This window comes from Myotis daubentonii, chromosome 8 (assembly GCF_963259705.1).
Source record: "Myotis daubentonii chromosome 8, mMyoDau2.1, whole genome shotgun sequence".
Taxonomy (NCBI): Eukaryota; Metazoa; Chordata; class Mammalia; order Chiroptera; family Vespertilionidae; genus Myotis; species Myotis daubentonii.
Window position 1 is genome coordinate 28,846,658 of NC_081847.1, and position 18,962 is coordinate 28,865,619.

The following is an 18,962-nucleotide window of genomic DNA, read 5'->3' on the forward strand; positions in this document are numbered from 1 at the left end:
AAATACAAAGAAGCAAAAAACACCCAACCAGAGAAGCAAAAGGAAAAAGAATCCAAAAATATGAAGATAGTGTAAGGAGCCTCTGGGACAACTTCAAGCATACCAATATCCAAATTATGGGGGTGCCAGAAGAAGAGAGAGAGCAATATATTGAAAACCTATTTGAAGAAATAATGACAGAAAACTTCCCCCCCTACCTGGTGAAAGAAATAGACTTACAAGTCCAGGAAGTGCAGAGAACCCCAAACAAAAGGAATCCAAAGAGGACCACACCAAGACACATCATAATTAAAATGCCAAAAGCAAAAGACAAAGAGAGAATCTTAAAAACAGCAAGAGGAAAACAGTCAGTTGCCTACAAGGGAGTACCCATACGACTGTCAGCTGATTTCTCAACAGAAACTATGCAGGCCAGAAAGGAGTGGCAAGAAATATTCAAAGTGATGAATAATAAGAACCTACAACCAAGATTACTCTACCCAGCAAAGCTATCATTTAGAATTGAAGGTCAGATAAAGAGCTTCACACAAAAGAAAAAGCTAAAGGAGTTCATCACCGCCCAACTAGTATTATGTGAAATGCTGAAGGGTATTCTTTAAGAAGAGGAAGAAGAAGAAAAAGGTAAAAATAAAAATTATGAACAACAAAGTAACAATAAATACATATCTATCAAAAAGTGAATCTAAAAATCAAGTGAATCTAAAAATCAAGTGAATAAAAAAAGCTGATGAACAGAAGAAACTGGTGAATAGAATAAAATCAGGGGCATAGAAAGGGAGTGGACTGACAATTCTCGGGGGGAGGGGAATGTGGGGGTGCAGGAAGAGACTGGACAAATATCGTACACCTATGGACGAGGACAGTGGGGAGGGGAAAGGGCGGGGGGGGGGGGGAACCAGGTGGAGGGGAGCTATTGGGGGAAAAAGAGGAACAACTGTAATAATCTGAACAATAAAGATTTACTAAAGAAAAAATAAAATAAAAATAAAAAGTTTGGTGAACAATTGTATTAAAGTATAGAATATTAATATTATAAACCTTGACCTTAAAAATGATATACTTTACAAGAATCCTTTTCAACAAAGATGTGTTACGTTTGTACATGAAAGTAACACATAGAAAATGTAGGTTCTACGAAAATCATTTTAAGATCTACGGTTTATTTTAGGGACTTACATCATAATTTAGAATCTCTAATAAGAGATCATTCTTTTCCTTATATTCTCTAATTCATTAATGCAGGGAATTAAATTTGGATTTATAAAAATAATTGAAGAGAAATTTGTAAGATGGAAATGATTCAAAATATTAAGCAGGAGGAGACCAGTTAAGAGACACTGCATTGAATAAGAACCAGGGTATGAAAAAAGTATGAGAACATAAAGGCTAAAATAATGTGTGTCTGGAGATGGGTTAAATAAAACATTAGGATTTATCACCTTGATATGCTCATATTTCTTTTATGTCTCCTATAAAAGAAACTACTCAAATTCATAAGGTTCTTTGGATACTTCATTTACCAGCACTGGGTCATAGAAAAAAGTCTCCAGTGTGGTGGAACTCAAACATTTTTCAGCAGGACACACATAAGAAATGTACAATACAGCATTTTTCAAGCAGTGACATAGATAAAATGGCTGAGAGAGGAGTAAGAGTTGAAGGAAAACTAGTAGAGTGTTACAGCCTAGTGACCTTGTCTTCATGAATCAGACCTGGTAGATGTCATGCTGGGTTAGGACCATTATCATCATTCTCAAAAACACACTGACTTCAAATATATGTGCGACAAAGTGAAGTTGCTGAACACTCTGTCAACCATCCAAGTGCTACAATGGAAGAAGGATGCATATGTCTTTTTATGCCAATACCATACTGTTTGATTACTATAGCTTTGAAGTATATTTTTAAATAGGTAGAGTTATGACTCCAGCTTTGTTAATCTTGCTGAAGACTGCTTTGGCTATTTGGTTCCAAATGAATTTTAGGGTCTTTTTCTATTTTTTGTAAAAAATGTCATTAGATGTTTGATAGGGATTACATTGAATCTGTATATAGCTTTGGGTAGTATGGACATTTTAACAATATTAGATCTTCCACTGCATGAACACAGGATGTCTTTCCATTTATTTGTGCCTTCTTTGATTTCTTTCATCAAACAAAACTGATTTTTCTATGTTGATTTTGTATCCTGCAACTGTACTTAATCTGTTTATTAGATGGTTTCACTGGTAAATTCCTTCAAATATTTAAAGAATTAACATTAATCCTTTGCAAACTCCTTCAAAGAATTGAAGAAGAGGAAACACTTCTAAATTCATTTTGTGAAGCCAGCATTACCTTCATACCAAAACCAGAGAAAGATATTACAAATAAATAAAACTGCAGGCCAGTATCACTGATGAACATAGATGTAAGATCTTCATATATACAATGGAATATTATTTGGCCATTTAAAAAAATATATGCTAAGCAAAATAAGCCAGAGAAAGACAAATATCACATGATCTCACTTATATGTGGAATCTAATGAACAAAATAGATCCAGAGACATGGAAGCATGTAACAGACTGATGAATCTCAGAGGGAAGAGCGGGGGCGGGGGGGGGGGGGGGGGAGAGGCAGGAAGAGATTAACCAAAGAACATGTATGCATAAACAGAAACACCAATCAGAAAGGATATAGGCACCCCTTTGTTCATAGCAGCACAATTCACCATAGCTAAGATTTGGAAACAGCCTAAAAGCCCATAAGCAGATGAGTGGATTAGAAAACTGTGGTACATCTACACAACGGAATACTATGCTGGTATAAAAAAACAAGAAACTTTTATCATTCGCAACAGCATGGATGGAACTGGAGAGTATAATGCTAAGTGAAATAAGCCAGTCAGTGAAAAATAAATACCACATGATCTCACTCATTTGTGGAATATAAAGAAAATTATAAACTGTTGAACAAAAACAAATAGAGGCAAAGAAGCACCGAACACTCTGTCAAATTACAGTGGGAAGGCTAGGGAGGGTTGAGGGAGTAAGAGATCAACCGAAGGACTTGTATGTATGCATATACAAGTAAGCACAACCAATAGACACAAGACTCTGGGTGGAGGAGGGAGGTGAGGGCAAGTGCCAGGGGGTAGAGGAGGCCAGGGAGGGGACAATGAGGGGGGTAAAAAGAGACATATGTACTACTATTTGTAATACCTTAAACAATAAAATGTTAAAAAGAAAATAAAAATAAAAACCAGTAGAATTAAAAAAAAAAGACAATATATGCATAATCCATGGACACAGACCATAGTGTGGTGAAGGTCTGAGGAGGGGGCTGTAGCAGGGAGGAAGGGGAAAATGGGGGAAAATAAGGGGACATCTGTAATACTTTCAGCAATAAGGTTAAATTTTTTAAAAATGAAATCTTAGCATCTGCAACAGCATGGATAGACCTAGAAGATAGTATGCTAAGTGAAATAAGTCAGTCGGAGAAAAACAAATACCATATGATTTCACTTCTATGTAGAATCCAAAGAACAATATAAACAAACAAACAAGCCCTAACCGGTTTGGCTCAGTGGATAGAGTGTCAGCCTGGGGACTGAAGGGTCCTGGGTTCAATTCCAATCAAGGGCATGTACCTTGGTTGTGGGCACATCCCCAGTAGGAGGCGTGCAGGAGGCAGCTGATCAATGTTTCTCTCTCATAGATGTTTCTAACTCTCTATCCCTTTCCCTTCCTCTCTGTAAAAAAATCAATAAAATATATATTTAAAACAAACAAACAAACAAAACAGAAACAGACTCGTTCATACAGAGAACAGAATGACGATTGCCAGAGGAGAGGGGTTGGGGGACTGGGTGAAAAAGGTGAAGGGATGGAGAAATACAGATTGGCAGTGACAAAAGAGTCATGGGGATGTGAGTACAGCCATAGGAAATATAGTCCTCACCAGAGCAATTAGGCCAAAAGAAGAAATAAAAGGCATACAAATTATCTTTGCAGAGGACATGATCTTATGTAGAGAAAACTCCAACCTGCCACCAAAAATCTGTTAGGACTAATAAACAAATTCAGTAAAGTTGCAGAATACAAAATCGACTTTTGAATCACTAGTAGGAACTAAAACTGACAGAATTGATAACTTTCTCTTTAGAGAAAGCCAAAAGACAGAATAAATAAAAAATAATATGTCCACCCTGTATCTGTTTTAGGGGGAAGAAGTGAAATGGATATAGGCTGCAGACTACAGGATGACTAGAGAGCATTGGGGAGTGGCAGTATACTACAATGATTAAGCATTGAGCTTCTATAACCAGGAAAAAACTGCACTCAAATTTTGCTTCACCACTTTTAGTAGCTGTCTTAGGGCAAGTTACTTAACCTCCCTGATAGAGCACTTGCCAAACACCAAGCATATGGTAAGCTCTCAAAAAATGTCTATAAAACTGACCTTAACCAAAAATAGTTGCCCCTGTCCCTGTCTTTCTGAAATCCCCACCATTATTCTCCTTTAATGGGAAAATTGAAGGCCTCTATGGAAATGAAAATATTACTTGACAAGGTTAACAAATTATGACATTCACTATTAAAATGCAACACTTTTTGGTGAATAAAGATGCAGCATGAGAATACCAGACATCTAAGAGGAAGAGAAAGATTTTTAAAAAAATAAAAAGAAGAGGCATGTAAAGTAAACTTTATTCATTTCACAATTTTTCCTAGACCCAGTTAGTTCTCACATAAGCCCCACCAAACCTCTAATAAAAACTTAGTTCAAAACAAATGAAAGATAAACAGAACAAATGTGTGTGTTTCCAAGTTTATAAACAAAAGCTTGATACAGCTCAAACTATGGCGGTCATTAATACTTATACATTCTATAATATTCTGACATTCTCTCTTGCCTATGTTTCTTTTTTCTAATTGTGGAAATGTGGAATGAAAATAAATGTTACTGAAGTTTTCAAACAGTGTGCTAAAATTTAAAAGCCCATCACAAATTACCACACATTGTCTGACTCCATTTAATTAATTGTCCAGGATAGACACATCTGCAGTCAGGAAGTAGATGAGTGGTTGTCGAAGGCTGAGGTTGAGAGATAGAAGAATTGGGGGTTGAGGTAGTGTGAGAAAGCTAAGAGGTGCAGGCTTTCTTTTGGGGGTAATGAAAAGATTTTAAAATTGATTGTAGTGACAGATGCACAACTCTGAATATGCGAAAAGTCATTGAATTATATACTTTAAATGAATGAATTGTATGATATATGTGTTAAATCTCAATACAGTTATTTAAAACTTTCAACTTTACTTCATGTATATTCTCTCTAGAGAAAGAGAGACTCAAAGTTACAGGAAATGACTCAAGCGTGCTGTTTCCTATAATATTTCTTTTACATTCTCCTTCCCTGGGAACAGGGCTTATGTAAATGTGGAAGTAAGCAATGGGCATATCATTCAATAAATATTAGTCCCTGTAAGCCTGGTGCTTTCAGTGCAGAAGTGTAGACAGATGTTAAGCAAATAAACACAAATTAAAAATGTAAGTACAATATTGTGTTGAATGATTACACAGATGAATTATTGGGCATTCGGCCAAGTCTTCCTTTTATAATGAATTTCCACTCTATTTATGCCTCTGTTGACTGCCTTTGTCATATTTTGTCATTAAGACTCCAAGTGCTTTGAGGGTAGAAACTGTACCTTATCCAATCCTGGGTACAGTGCTCAGAACAGCAGTAGGCACCTAATAGAATCTTATGACACATTATTAAGTTAACCCAATTAAAAAAAATCTTTCATTACCAGAAATACACAACTCTGGCTGAAAATAGTGAAATGATCTTCCTTCATTAACTATATTCCTCAGCTAATTGACTGTGCATACCAAAACACAGAGTAGTTCTTTAGGCCACTTTAAAGTTTTTTGCTGGCTCTTACTATTGGATGTCTATGATGTTTGGACTATTCCCTTTCCTCTCCATATAAGTAGATTTTAAAGCACAGATGCTACATGAAGAGTCTAATTTTTCCCCCCCTCAAGAGGCAAACTCAAGCAATGCTTCTCAAACTTTAACATGCATATACATCACCTGGAGACATTTTATGAAACAGGTTCTAATTGAGCGGGTCTGGGTGGGGCCCGGAATCTATCTCTAAGGAGCTCCAGGGCGATGCTAATACAGCTGGCCAGAGACCACCCTTTAAATAGCAAGCCTTTGACACATGGGGTCAGCGGAGGATCTCTGATGGTGCTCCCATTACAGAGGATTCCTTTCCTTTATTATGATATTAAAGTAGCCTTGAGTCTCTAAAATAGAAATCTGAAACTAGTGACCAAAGTATGAAATCAGGCTCCAGGATGGAAGCCCCCGCCTCTCCCCCCTTCCCCTCCCCCCCCCCAACACAGAGTAATTTTTAAATATTGCAATTGGATAGCCACAGTGAAAATACAGATTCCTGGTTCCTCATAAAAAGTCAGAAACCCTACTTCACTGCTCCCACAAGACAGCAAGAACATACACACCCTTGTTATCCACAGTCCCCCTGTGAACCACTGGCTACTGTAGATGTTAGGTTTTTAGTCCCCTTTCTAAACAGGAAGGAAATTAAGAGACTGGCTTGAAGCCCACTGTTCTCTCTGTACCACAAGGTTACCAAGAGGAAACAAAATGATGGGGATCATTCATATCCCAGGTGTTGATCATGCTAACACACTGGGTGACCTAACAGAAAATTGGTGCTGAAGTTTAAATCTGAGTTTTGTGAAACTCCATTTGATATGCTACATCCCCCAAAAAATTTTCTTCTGAATTTCAGAAAGAATTTGAGTAAAGGGCAACCCAGACTCTTTTGAGAAACATTAAACAACTTCTACAAGGATAAAAACTATACTCAAATTCCTCTAATTTATAGTCTCCTCGTTAGGAATCTAATTCCTCACACTCTGGGGGCTTTGCCCAGCCATGTTGACTTACCCATGGTTTCGCTTTGATAAAAATAAATCCTGTGTGGTTGGAATGACGGTAAACAAATTCCTTCTCCGCATATCACTTCCTGGTTTCCCTTTGCTTGGACCTTGTTCTTTGTTTATGGGAGGTTCTGAACTATTCTGACTCTAACAGTACTTTCTATTTCCTTTTGATGGTAGACCTTCACCCAGAGACATCTCCATCAGCATCCTGATCAGCAGAGCTTAGGATTATATCTAAAACATCCTCCAACAACTTACTCAAATGCTTACTCTTCACGTAGCATCTGTGATTTAAAATCTACTTATATGGAGAGGAAAGGGAATAGTCCAAACATCATAGACATCATTTGAGTAAGAGTATGCAATGAGTCTTACTGTGATCATCATTTAAACAAGACATACCACATATGTTACTCTATCTTTTCCTTGTGAGGGATAGAATAAAATAAAAGGCATCCTGATGGACTATGTAATGTAGGGAGAAACACTATGACACTATAAATCAAGGTGGTAAACTCCTAGTGACTTCCAGACAGTAAGTTTTATTTGAGTATAAATACTTGGGCATTTATTCATTCATTTGTTGAGGAGTGTCTGAGATTGGATTTCCCAAAACAAGGGGATCTGAGAAAAGGATTAAAAAATGCAAGTAGATTAGTAGGAGGTAATGCCAGGAAACACTGCTAGGAGGTAGAGAAGTGAGGTAGGAAAAGAAAGGAAGAAAATAAAGATTCTGGTATACCTCCCCCTGCCTTCTGCCTTGGATAGCTAAAGCAGCAGGGTGCCCAGTGCTGCCATCGTCTGGGCCCACACAGGGGATAGGCGGAAACCCACCCACAACACCAACACACAGGCTCACTGAAACTCAGTCTTCACAGCTGATTGTCAGAGGAGGCCCAAAGTATGGTGATTTTAAGGCTGAGGGCGCTCTGACCACTCTTTCCAAAGGATGCTCTGAGCTCCTTTTTGCAGGATCTTGGGAGATCTGAGGGGTTGGCTGGGGAGCCCTGGGAGGAGAAACACCTGGATACCCTGGATCCCAAGACCCTTCCTCCAGGACTCCTCCTTAAAGAGTCAGGCTCACACCACCTATCAACCAAACCCCAATCAATACTCCTTGCCGCCTCACTGCCTCCCATCCTCAGAGTCTCAGTGCAGTAGCACCTCGTCCTGAGGGCACAGCCAGATGCAAGCAAAGGGTTTGGGGCCAAAACCTCTGCAGGGGCGGAACCATGGAGGCCAGAACATCAGGAAGCAAATGTAGAGCCTCCCAGGAGAGCTTAAGACACTGGTGATGGTGGCGAGTTTCTGGAGCAGAACCCTAGGGCCCCAGTCCCATGTCTGCCAGGGTCCAAGGCCATAGCCACCAGAATGTGCCTTCCCATTCTGAAATCAGAAAATAAAGTGTGAGCTGACAGAGGATGTGCCTGGGAGCCTGCCTGATGATACCCAGTGCTGCCCACCCCTGTCCACAGGCTTTCTCCTTCCTCCTCTTCCCGCAGACCTGAGCAGGGGCCTCCAACAAACACGCTCCCATGTCCTGACACGTCCAGACAACAAGGATGTCCATTATGGCTTCGACAGTTTATTCTAATTCATTGCTGGTTGTTACTTGAATAGCATCATTTATGTTTATACAAAAGCAGAGCCTGAGATAAAGATTCCCTTGAGTGAGAGTGAGGAAGTAAGGAGAGTAAAACAGGGAGGGAGGACACAGCAATACACGGGGCATTATTGAGGTCGCCACGATGGGCAATAGAGGCTTGATTTTTGACACCCAGAGTAGGTGCTTAATAAACGTAGTTAGTAAATGAATGGGCCCAGAAAACTGGCAATGGAGATAGAAGGTCTTCGAGCTTCCTAAACTTGTCCTTTGCTTAAGTTAAGATGTCACAGGATGACAAAACCAATAGAAGGGAGTGAGAACCAAGTGGAATGCATTCCCGAGTGTTTATGTGGAATGAAAAACCTAAGTGTGAGCGGCTTTTGGTGGGCAAGGATTCTGTCATCTGAGACAGATGTTAGCAAGTTCCAACTTCCAGGGATTTGTGTCAAATGCTGAAATGATGAAAAATAACAGCTACCACGGCCGTTGTTTGTCGTGCCTCCTGCTGAAAGAAATATCTCCCCTTGGATGTTTTTCAGACTTTTTAAACTTATATCCAAAACCAAACTCCCAATTTCTATCCCATACTTCAAATATTCTCCCTGAGTCTTTCCTGTCTCAGTTAATGGAGACCCCATTACTCCCCCCGCCCCTTCACATACATCAGTAAATCCTGTCATCTCAGACTATAGCTGATGTCAAACTACTCCCCACCCAGGCCTTCCATTCTCCAGTCCAAGACACCATCACTGCCAGCCTAGATTTTTGCAATAGCTTTCTGCCATTTCCACCAGAATAATTACATCCCACCAAGATCACTTTCCTGGAAGCCTTCTCTGACCCGTATACCTTTATGACATTATTAAAGGTCATGATTCCATGTGGCTGCTCTTCAATAAGGCACAAGCTCTATTTACAGCATCACTGGGGCCCTTCGGTTTACTGCCAGCTTTGTTCCTGGCTTTTTGGATTCCACTTGGCTCCTAGTTTCACCTCCTAATTCCAGATTTTCTCATGCCTCTTGGACGTGTTGACTGAGCCCCGTTTCCTTGGGTAGAACCTTGCCATTTTTGGAATACTAAATTTAGCTCACACTGACCCTCCTGGGCCATCATTTCTTATGTCCCCTAGAGTAGACCAATGCATTTTTGCTCCTGTTCTCTGTACATATATAAAACAGATGCCTCCCAGAATAGCAAACACCTAGGCATAGTCTGATTCCTTCGGGGGAAAAGCACATGCCCAGAAATGAGGACCAATGTGAGGGTTTTCTTGAGACAAAAGGGGATCAAGGAACTTGGGGGTTATGCCATTCTCAACTTTAAATCGGAATTCTGTATGTCAGGAACCAAATGTTTGGGCATATAATGCCCTAGAAGACTTCTCTAGCCATGAACTACTGGAATTACCAATATTTTTGAAGGACAGCTGCAAAAAAAGACTATCACCACCAAAACTGAGAAATCAAGCATCAACAATCAGAAAATCTTAAGCCTGTTATTTCTCATTTATGTTCTGAGGGACCTGCCATTACACTATTGTGTCATTCTCAATTAGAAGCACCTAAAATTTTTGGCATGAGGTGTTGAACTAAAAATTATCAATAGGGCATGAACTACTACTTTTTTTTTTTTTTTCGCATCCAGGCAACTCAAATTTAAGGAAGGAAGAACAAGGTGTTTGGTATGGTAAGTGATGCTACCCACAATCCTGTATATAGTGGAGAGGTACATCCTAAGCTTCTTGATGGCCAGGGTTCTTTCTAATGATAAAGGGAATTACAAGTCCTTGAATAAACAAAAACATAGTTTCCATTTTTTTACATATGCAGAATGAATACAAATGGCTATAAAATTCCCGAGTCCAACTTCTTTTCTTTGAAGATGTTTTAGGCTTCAGTCTCCTAAATTGCATTATATTTCTCATTATTTACTTCTTTATTCAATATTCTGGGGACCACACTTTGAAACCCACTGTTGTCAGATGTCAGCCGAACGAGGATCCCCATCAGATTGAAGCAAAGGGAACGTTAACTGCTAGGGTAGGCAAGGTTAGTATGTCCTGCTACTCAGGGCTTGGTTTTAATCCTCGCCTGTCAATGCCAATTCCTGCCACAAGGATAAGTGTTCAGTGAAGAGGGAAGGGAGATACTTTACATTCTTCTATGATGTGCCAAGTGGGGAGGGTTTGAGGGAATAATGTCATGACTGCCTTTACAAAAGAATGTGGGGAGAGAGAAATAACCCAGGGCACACAGGTCAGCAGGACAGGTTCACTTTGTAATCTGAGAGCATTAAAACGGACTCAGAGAAATATCAGAGGTGAAAGAAGGTAACCTTCCAACTCAAAGATCTGAGTCTAAGAAGGTACTAAGAGATGAGAAAAAGGGATTGGCCTGACACAAGACTTTCTCACCTGAGGCTTCTGTTAGAACCCGGCAAGAGAAGTTCCTTATCTGTTCTAACTGGATATAGCAGAAGGGGCTCCATGGAGAACGTTGGGCTCCAGATAGGTCTTGAAGAACATGGGGATTTCCCTGGCAAAGAGCTCTGGGTGGGGCAGAATGGGAAGATATGGCTGCCAGACAATTCATTTTTTATTAATTTTTATCTTTTTGCCAAGTTCTTTAACAGAGACCCATGTGCAGGAGCGAACAGAAGAGCTGTGAGTGAATGTAAGATCTCCTATAATGACACAAGGCATTTTTATTAGTGAGTGACACAGAGGCTCCTGGGTACATTAAGAGAATTAGAACCAGCAACTGTTTCAGCAGGTAAATTACAGTATACTGACACAACAAATGCAGACTGAGGGACTGCCAGGTGGAAACGTTCTGAGCTTCAGCTAACAATCCGTGAGTCAATGAATTGATACCCGCATGTTTGGTTCTTAAGGTTCCCCCATTGCATTTTGACTCTATCATTCCCCATCTGGGTCAATCAGATGTTAGATGGTAGCACAGGCCAAAAGACAGGTATATGGATGGAGTAGCACTGAGTTAACAGACCTGAACTTCAGAACAGTTTAATAAACTGAGTTACTCAAAGGTTTGGGCAGAGAATGAACCACTTAATAGGAGATTAAATAGGTTCTTCTTGCCCTAGCTGGTTTGGCTCAGTGGATTGAGCTTCAGCCTGTGGACTGAAGGGTCCCAGGTTCAATTCCAGTCAAGGGCATGTACCTTGGTTGCAGGCACATCCCCAGTACTGGGTGTGCAGGAGGCAGCTGATCGATGTTTCTCTCTCATCAATATTTCTAACTCTCTATCTCTCTCCCTTCCTCTCTGTAAAAAATCAATAAAATATATTTTTAAAAATATAAATGGGTTCTTCTTACTTCCTTGTTTCCGGAAAAAACCAAACCTAATCAAATTCCAGTGGCACAAACAAGGCCAAATGGATAATTTGGTGGGTAAAGAATTCTTTTATATTAAAGGCAGTGTTTGTCCCTAGCATTCTATTACCTACAAACCAACATGGTTTCAATTTAAGCTCCTGCTAATTCTGACCATTTCTTTCAAGTGTTTATATTTAAAATAGAAAATTCCACATTGAATGTTTTAATAACATTAACTGTCAAAGGCAGCTGTGATCGGTTTTCCTTTCAATCCTCTGCCAGATGTAGATATCTGTGATCACTGATGCCCTTTGTGTTCCTCCCTTTCCTTATGAAATAGGTCATTAGTAAAACACAAGTCTACGAGAAATTGCTTCTCATGAGACTCTACTAAGAAGAAGGAAGAGCCAATGCTGAGAGAAGATGAAGGGTCACTGCAGGCAGCCATCATCCGTGGAGATGGATGCCGAGAGCATTACATTATTGTGCTAGTAACTTAATGAGGAGTTATTGCTTTATGGTTTCTTCCATTGTCAGAACAGATGTTTTTGCCACACGGGCCACAAAAGACAGGACAAGAAAAGCGAACGTCAGCTTATTGCCTCAAAATGAACCATATGCTCAAATGTATGTTTAAAGGCTATTAAAACATGAACTCCAAAATGTTCCCAAAGAAAGCCCAGGAAGGCCGATAAGCAGGTGGGTCGTGTCAAAAACGAGCACTGGCGAGACCACATGCAACACGAAATGGGCAAGCCTCCCAAAAGAAAGCCAAGGCCATCTTATTATAAAGAGGAAAACCAGGTATTTTCTAAACAGTATTCTAGGAGGTACACTGCTTGCAAACTTCATGTTTGTGAGGGAGTGCAACAGAAACTGATGGAGAGAAATCTGGAGAAAACTAGTATGCGGGAACCTTCAGCCTCTTCACTTACAAGTATAGGGGGATTACTTTGGCCAGAGAATGGTGCCTCCTGTTAAGAATACTGACTAATATTAGCATCACACAAGGTACACCCATCCACATTTCTGACCTCATCAACACTCTCCTATACACAAGCTTTGTTTCTAGTTCATCTATATACCATCACCTAATGTGACACTGTACTTCCTACCTCATCAACCCAGACTTCATTACCCTCTCAAATGCATGCTCTCCAGCTCTCCAGCTCTCCATCTCACCCAACTCCAGGCAACCTTCCAGGCCTGCCTGGCTCAAATTCCACCACTTCTGAGGAGATTTCAACAACCACCCACTTCTGGACTTGTAGGTCATATGCTGTTTGAACTCTCCCCATGGAATTTAAAGCACACCCTTAGGGTATTATCTATTTTTTTTCTTATACATACTTTTTTTTTAATATATTTTACTGATTTTTTACAGAGAGGAAGGGAGAGAGATAGAGAGTTAGAAACATCGATGAGAGAGAAACATCGATCAGCCGCCTCCTGCACATCTCCCACTGGGGATGTGCCCGCAACCAAGGTACATGCCCTTGACCAGAATCAAACCCGGGACCTTTCAGTCCGCAGGCTGACGCTCTATCCACTGAGCCAAACCGGTTTTGGCTCTTATACATACTTTTGAAAGATTCTTGGGACATTCAAATGGAGACAATGAAACCAAACATATCACATGGATACTGTATATGATAGCTACATAGTGGCATGGCGACCAAACCAGTAAATGCTTACCAATGGATTGACAGTGTAACTGTTATTTTTCAATATTCTGTAGCCAAGACTAGTAATCTACTGATCCCTGGTATGATTCTGCCATTCCAACTAATCTATAATAATAAAAGCATAATATGCAAATCAAATGAACAGCTGAACAGCAGAACAACCGTCCAGATGTCCTTCCAGGCGAAGCCGGGGCTGCAAGGGCCTACTCTTGCACAAATTTCATGCATAGGGACTATAGTACTAGTAATAAAATAGATTGGTTACAAGAAAAAAAAATGCCACCAAAGAGCTAGAATGTTGGGTAAAATCTAAGAAGATAAAATTTCATATGAACAATGTTTAATCCTGCCACTAGTCCAAAAAAGTGTAGGATACATCTGTTAATAGTAGCATGTGTGAAAAAAAAATGTAAAGATCATAGATTACTATAAACTCATTATGAGTCAAGTATGGTATGGCTGCGAATGTATTTGAATCTTGGATTACCTTAAAAGGAGTATGTCCAAAACAGAGAGACTGCCACATTCCTCTTGGGCCCTATCCCATTCTGTGCTGCTCATACATTGAGTATGAAGTTTGGTTTTTTGAAAAGAAACAGAAGCATGTTCATTGTAAGGAGGCCACCATAATAGTAATGAAGAACAGTGTGGGGAGCTCTGACAGTTCAGTCTAATGAAAAGAGGCCTTAGGATAAAACTATCTTTAAATACAGGGTTGCCATAGGAGTGAAAGATTAGACTTGTTTCAACTGGCTTCACAGGAGAGAATTATAAATAAATTGCAGAAGACATGATGAGACAGATCTAGATTCAAAATAAAAACTTTTGTAACTATTAAATTGTCCCCAAATTGAGTTATATGAGGAGCATAATTGCTGCAGGCAGTCAAGACAGAGGCATCTGGCTATAAAATGGGAATATTACAGAAGGATTCAGATGAAAGACTTCATCAAACCTTGAAATTCTCCTTCATGAATAAGGATGGGGAGAACTATGTAAGAAATCATTATGTCTGAATGTTCTCCCTGCCAAAATTCATATGTTGAAATTCCAGCCCCCCAAATTTTTGATATTAGGAGGTGGGATGTTTGGGAGGTGCTCAGGCCATGTGAGTGGAGCCCTCGTGAATGGGGTAGAGTTTCCTATCCCCTCCTGCCATGTTATGACAAAACAAGAACATGCTGGCCATACACCAGGCAGTGTGCCTTCACCAAAACATGGCCTCCCACCACTTTGATCATGGACTCCCCAGACTCCAGAACTGTGAGCAATACATTTGGTGTTAATGAGCCACCCAGTCTGTGATTATTTGCCTAGCAGCCCTAACAGACTAAGACAGAAATAAAATTCATTTCTTCTGACCCAGCTTCTCACAGAAGCGAAGCTTCAGGGGTTCCATGCCCATCAAATCATACATTTCATACTTAGAATGAGCCTCATCTATGTTCAATAAGAATGATATTTACCCAGAAAACACTGTTCATGGAAGCATTATTACCACAAATGTTTAACAATTTTCACTCCAAGCAACTTGGTCTATTCCATTGTTTTAACAAGGTATGCTTATGTCCCTAAAAAGTTTCTTCATACTTGCTAATATGAAATTTAACCCCAGTTCCCTCCCCAGGTACTCTACAAGTCACCCAAACTCTGAATAATGATTGTAGTAAAGGAACAACATTACCAAATTTTATAATTGAAGTAGTCCATCTTGATTAAGGTTATAAGTGCCTATAAGCTATACGCATTATGCCTGATATCAACAACTACAAGGGAGGTACTACTGCTACCATTTTATGTAGGAGAGAAACTGAAACACAGAGGCCAAGTCTCACATCATGGGATTTTAAAGGGTCGAAATGCATTGACTACCATGTGTGTCAAACATGTATTTGATCTCACATATACAGCCAGCAAGAAGAACTTTTTGAAGACACAACCAAGAAATATTTGCTTCCCTGGCTTTAAAAACATCAAATTAAACAGGATAGCTTATCAAAAAAAATAACCAAGATAGTACCAAATTATTATAACACTAGAGGCCCAGTGCACAGTGCACAGACTGGAACCCTTCAGGGGATGTCTGCCTAAGCCAGCATTGAGCGTCTGCCCCCTGGTGGTCAGTGCCTCCTGCATTGAGTGTCTGCCCTGTGGTGGTCAGTGAGCATCATAGCAACCAGTCATTCTGCCATTTGGTCAATTTGCATATTAGCCTTTTATTATATAGGATAAGCACTTCTATTCCCTCCTAAAATAAATAGCAAACAAACTAGAAGAGAGTAAATGGAGAGAGAGGAAAGAATATATAATTCAACATTCTTTTGCTATACTGCATGACACATTTATTTGAGGCAAGCATATTTTTGACATGATCAAATCCTTCTTCCTAGATTTCCTATCCTCTGAACATTGATAGGATAAGGCAATTATTGAGTTGCAATAAATTATTTCCTTTAAGATGCTTGTTCCTAGACACCACCAACAGAAATGTGAAACAGCTTTGGTATGCTTGCCAGGTGGTGCAATCGAAATATTGTATTGCATATGCAATTTCTGATCTTTGCACTTACTCATCAAAGCAAAAAGAAAAAGAAAAAAAGAAACAAAATCTTTGAAATGACACTGCAAAGCCCATTTTTCAATCAGGGACTATCCCCAAATGGAAACAAGCTGGCTGTACCACTTAACTACAATTTCATTCCTGATTTACATCGAGCCTCCCTTACAGTTTGGAATACTTTATGGCACAAGTTTAGAAAGAAGGTAGATGGAAGGGGATGGTTCAATAGACAATAGTGTCTAATCCTCAAAAAATAACCTTCTTTAAAAATGACCAGTTTTTCTGTCAGATGACATCTTAAGTCTCCTAGAAGACAATTCTAGCTAAATAAATCTCAAGACCTTGGTTAATTATAAAATCTCACCCATGTGCCCAAGAACAATGCTATCAGAGTAGAGAACCTTGAAACTTTGGAAGGAAAGAAAACTTTCCATTAAAGATCTGAAATGAACTTACAACTAATGATTTCAGGGGTAGACACTAGAGACTGCCCCTGATCTCTTGTTTCTAGTGTGGGGATGCCAATATAGAGAGTTTGGGGTTTTCTTGTTAAATTCATAAATTCTTATAAATTTAATCGTATTAGGTGGAGCCATTGTTTCCTCAAACTTATCAGTAGGGCCAACCCTCAGGCCTAGACCCATAGGCCTAGTGGGCCTGGGGGGACAGATATCAGGTTTACATTTCCAATCAGATATATAGACCTAGGACCTAGGTGTCACTTTATATGATACACTGTCCCTTGACTTGGTGTGTATAAGAAAGGTGACACTTAATTTGAAGGAAAAAAGCTTCCAGTATAGAAAATTTAGGATATGTACACTGAGAAATGTTCATCTTACTTACATGAGTTTTAACTAAAGTCAGAAAAATATAATAATATAGCAGAAAAATGCAAAATTCGTGTTTAGATGGAAATGAGTAAGATACCAATACCATTAGATATTTCATTTACCAAATGGGGATTATAATCACTTGAATAGATGATGGGGAGGTTAACTTTTTATGTAATGTCTGACATAAAGAAGTTTTTTAATAAATGACAATGATTATTATTGTTGCTATGGTCATTAAAAGGTAGAAGTTGAATATTTTCTCTGTATCTAACTTTTCCTTTATGAAAAATATAGGCTCTTTGCTTTTATAAAGTTATGCCAAAATTAGCATAATGAGTTACATAGATTCAGAACTTCCTGCTAATAATGGATTTCACAAATACTTTTATGACACAGATTGCTAGGGATTCATTATGTCTGTTTTACCATATCCTATCACTGTTCTTTATTACAACTTCTGTTAAAACCTTCCAGTAGGGTTTCTCGACACAATATTATCTGCCCTTCCTTTGGCACCAATATAATGATATACAAATTAAATCATCTCTGCATTATTTTTTTCTTGAAGATAGGACAATTATAATAATAACTAGAGGCCCAATGCATGAAATTCGTGCAAGAGTAGGCCTTCCTTTCCCCAGCTGCCAGCACCAGCTTCCCTCACAGACCCAGCTTCATCTGGTCTAATTAGCATATTATGCTTTTATTATTATAGATACTTGCCTTTTTCCCAATTATAAACTCAATAGTTATTCAGAAGATGTTATGGGTTGAATTGTATCCCCTCTCCCCCCAAAAAGATGTAGTCCTAACCCCCAGTAATCATGACTGTGACCTTATTTGGAAATGGGTCTTTGCAAATGATCAAGTTAAGATGAGATCATGAGGGTGAACTCTAATTTGAGATGACTGATGTCTTTATAAAAAGGAGAAATTTGGGCACACAAGGAAAATTCATGTAAAGATGATTGCAGAGATCTTTGGCATCTACAAGCAAGAAATGCCAACGGTTGTCAGCAAACCACCAGGAGCTAGGCAGGAGGCATGAAACAGCTTCTCTGTCACAGCCCTAAGGAGACATCACGCCTGACAGCACCTTGACCTTGCACTCCTAGCTTCCACAACTATGAGACAATAAAGTTCCACCTTTTAAGCCATCCACTTTGTGGGACCTTGTTATGGCAGTGTTGGCAAACTAGTGCAAAAAGTGACCACCCGTCAGGTTTTTCTAATATGTTCATGTTAATTTTTCTTATACCATCCTCAACATTGTAAAATGTATAATAACTTGCATATCTCTGAAAATATGTCCATAGGCCACAAGGATCTACCGTTTCCAGTTTGAGAAACAATGTAAAACAGAACTTAATACTATTGATACCACATGTGACATATGCACCTCCCCATCTCACTGGCAACATAATCCAAAGGCAAAAAGACTTGTGTTAGAAGTTCTTTGGCATTATGCCAGATCCATGCACAAACTATTCTAAAGGGCAAAGGTCAGAGAAAGAAAAATCTAATGATGTGCTTTTTCAAAGTGGTCACATCCATTACACTTCAGTCCTTCCCCGTGGTCCGGCAAGACCACACACCCGTTGCCATTTGCCAAGATAGCAATGAGTTACTGTACCATTGGAGGCCAACTTAGGTTTTAGCCTAAAACAAAAAATAGGTTTTAAAAACCACCAAAAGATTTTAGAAGAAAATCTGATATCCATCAGTTTGTTTCCTGCATTTAGCGGAAACCTGCTTATTTGTTTAGTTGTGGGTAGGAGATATTACTTCCCTGGATTTTTTTTTTTTTAATATTCTAAATGCTTCGGTCTGAAGCCTTCAGGCTCTACTGCATTCTGTTTAGCCTATATTTAGAACAAAGCAAACACATGTGATTCTTTAGAGCTAAGCACTTCTGCCAGTGGGCCCTGGAAAATTGCTAACCCCAAAATAAAACAATACCGCTTTCTTTAAATACT